At 41.6% G+C, this 3,598-nt stretch overlaps 1 pseudogene; it reads right to left on the reverse strand.

The window, feature by feature from the left end:
- The window catches only part of LOC109479436, a 10,222-nt pseudogene extending 8,548 nt beyond the window's left edge, over positions 1 to 1,674 (reverse strand).
- Positions 1,675 to 3,598: the final 1,924 nt, after the last annotated feature.

The following is a 3,598-nucleotide window of genomic DNA, read 5'->3' on the forward strand; positions in this document are numbered from 1 at the left end:
GCCACCTCCACCTCCTGCAACTGTACGTCCACTGCTCCCCTCTCCCTCCTGTCCGACAAGGATCTTCAACACTTCTCCTGGGAGTCAAAATACACGGTAGCAATCAGAAAAATACAATGCTTCGGCAATCAGAAAAATACTGTAACAATACTTCCTCGTCATTAAAAAAACACCAAAGAGAAAATTTTCAGATGTTTCATTCTGTGATGACGTTTTAGCCAACGTCAGAAACCTTACCTTTCTGCAGACGAAACTTCCCTGTGATTCTGGCACCCTTGCCCCTCTCAGACTTCCTCCCATGGATCCATCCGGATGCAGCGCCTGGTGGAATGAACAAGCCACCATGAGTTATACATTTATGTAGTAAAGTTACCTTAGAGAATTTGAATTAGTGTATTTTATTATTCGCATTACACACTACATGTAAATGGATAGTTGCAAAACACATTATTCTAGGCTGTTGTGAGGTCTTGACTAACATACAAATAGAAATAGCTGTTTTGTAAACCCACCAGCAGCTTCAATGATGTAGTTTACAGTCTGAGGAACGGTAAAGAACTAGATTCCCTTCTCTACGCTAGCTCTACTATGTAATTTTATTACAATATAGATTTAGAAATGGGGTCTTTTAGTTACACTCATGAATATATACAGACCTATTATCGGTCCGGATGAAGTCCTTGATACCATACAAATAGAAATAGCTGTTTTGTAAGCCTACCAGCAGCTTCAATGAAGTAGTTTCCAGTGTGAGGAACGGTAAAGAACTGGATTCCCTTCTTTAATTTGACCATCATCTCGTGGTCCTGTCCGCGGTAGTGTTCACCCAGACTGGTTGGGCCTTGGCGTCCGGTAGCACCGAGGGTGGTGAAGTGAGCCTTCATAAAACCGACGGCTGTGAGAAAAGAAGCGTGCTATTCTAACATTTTGGTTCTATTCTTTTCTGCACCATTAAGGTTGATCTTGTAATATGGTTTCAACATGTAATACTCCATGGAAAAGAATAATATTTTGGCAATTACTCCACTCAGGAGGAAATGAGTACCTACCTTCGGTTATGCTCAGCCCCACCAATTGTAAGCTCCTCACAATATTCAGCCCTTGGCTGCAAGGAAAGAGTAGCCGGACCACCACCACCCAATAACAGTTACAAGGTCTCGTATCCAGTCCAACGGTTTCTTCTAAAACTTAGTTATTGAAAATGTTTCACTAACAAATTACGAAAATGGTTGTTACCTTGCTCGGATGTATTGGTCTGATAACGTTGTACATTCGGTCGTTCATTCCTCAATATACGGCTGACTTGTCCACGATGTCCCACTGGTCCCGGTAGTTTAGCTGGTCCACCCTTTCCTGGAGGACTCATTGGGACGACAGGTCGAGTCGGACTATCTTTTCCAGGAGGACCCACTGGGCCAGTTGGGCCCTCTTTTCCTGGAGGTCCCACATGCACTGGGTCAGGAGGGCCATCTTTTCCAGGAGGTCCCACTGGGCCAGGAGAGCCATCTTTTCCAGGAGGACCCACTGGGCAAGTAGGGCCATCTTTTCCTGGAGGTCCCACTGGGCCAGGAGGGCCATCTTTTCCTGGAGGACCCATTGGGCCAGGAGGGCCATCTTTTCCTGGAGAACCCAGGCCATCGTTCCCTCGAGGACCCACTGAGCCAGAAGGGCCATCTTTTCCAGGAGGACCCACTGGACAAGGTGGCCCAACTTGACAGGTAAGATTCTTGAAAGCATGTCCGGTAGGGAAATCTAAAACATACAAGAAAATATATTTTACGTAGAGATGGAAATCGTGGAGAATTGGCCGGGCGCTATAGGAGTCTCTGTCGATAGTGATCTGACACAGTAAGTATCTCTGCCAGTACAATCAGCGATTGTATTGATTAAAATACATGCTTTTAATTTTTTCGTGCATTTGAGTATTCGCTGTAAAGACAGTCAAAAATTATTAACCTATAGGATACCTTACATCAGTTGTTTGACTTTAAAAACTTTTCAATGATTACTATTACTTATTACTTTAAGGTACATATTTATTGAAATACCAAATGCCATAAAGACTTAAAATTGATTTTGTATTAAGTGTAAATATATCGAACCATGTTCAGCGTATGAGGCGAGTCTTCAGTTTTTCACTAGGGTTTGAGACCACTTACCTAAGATCTTCAGGTCCTGAATTCGAAGACGCTGCTCAAAGAAAGCAGTTCTGTTGTCCAGGGTTTGTTTCAGGGCCTCCATAGTAATGTTCACCAGCTAAACAGACGAATACAACGCAGATCGAAACAATGGGAAGCCTTATATGATAACTCTGTGAAGGATTCTCAATGATTTTAGACATCAAATTTGCAGCATTGGTATGTATCCGTAAATGGTTGGTATGTAGTTGGCTAATATTCGCGAGATGATGCACGTTTTTACAGTATCAGTTGTTATACGTTATGTAATGTTTCAGAAAACACCCCTATCGTGGCGGACTTGTGGAACAGGTCAATAATCTAGTAAGCTTCTGTGAGTGTGCGTTTATAGGGTTTTCTGCAAGCAGATGTTGAGTTATATGTTCTTTTAGCTTCCTTTGTCTAGAGCCATTTGCAATTGTTGCCTGTGATTTGTCTCTTGGGTCCAAATAGGGACTCTAAGCAGATGTACTTTAATCTCAGGTTTTCTGAGCAGATTCAAGCACATCTGTTATGTAATAGTATGTTAACCTGACATGTAAATATAGTACACAATGTAATTATAGTAAACGCTCGACAACTACGCCGGATCTCATAGCTTGTTAACGTTAGACCGCAACATCTGTTATGTAATAGTATGTTAATCTGAAGTGTAACCGACACTGTTAACTGTTACCTGTTTCGATTTGTTGATGTTCTTGCTATGAGGGCTAGCCCTTTATAATAGCCTCCGGCTAGTTGGGCAGTCCTGGCTGTATACATATATTTTATTAAGCCTAATAAAGCAAATCAAATCAAATCCTGCCGTAGTAAGGTCGTATCCAATGATATTGGGTGATGGACTCTGCTTGGCCAAATGGATACCGATTTGCCATCTCACGACCTGCCTGGAGATTGTTTCTTCTTACTTAGATCTTCCTCATATTAGATTAAAAGAATTTCATCATACCAAAGACTTCTAAAGCATCAAGATATTTGTTTTATCCCCCGTTGGATTTTTTTTTTAAACTGAGTTAATCATAATGATTGCTTTACAAGCATGATGTGTCTGCATCATCATTATTTGAGGCTCTGGTAGCAATTTTGCCACATTGCCTTTTATCGGTGCAGACCTAGCTAATTATGGGTTCACCACAAAGTGGTGAAACCATATTGCTTTTTCTCATGATTCTCCTTCTCCTCCTGCCATTTCTTTAAATGGATTCAGCTTCTTCATTTTGGGACCTAAGGACCTGAAATTTGGTATGGAGGTACAGTAGGCAAATACCCCTAGGCGTTTTTTAAATTTTTGTGATACAGGCTTTTAGAATGGTTTTATCTGAGTTTTTTGGCTGTGTTATAGCAAATGTATTACTGAGTTAGTGTGCAGTGTTACCACATTTGGGCATGAGTCATCACAATGGAATGCAGGGCATCAACCA

Source organism: Branchiostoma belcheri, unplaced genomic scaffold (genome assembly GCF_001625305.1).
Source record: "Branchiostoma belcheri isolate BF01 breed outbred unplaced genomic scaffold, Haploidv18h27 scaffold49, whole genome shotgun sequence".
NCBI classification, from domain to species: Eukaryota; Metazoa; Chordata; class Leptocardii; order Amphioxiformes; family Branchiostomatidae; genus Branchiostoma; species Branchiostoma belcheri.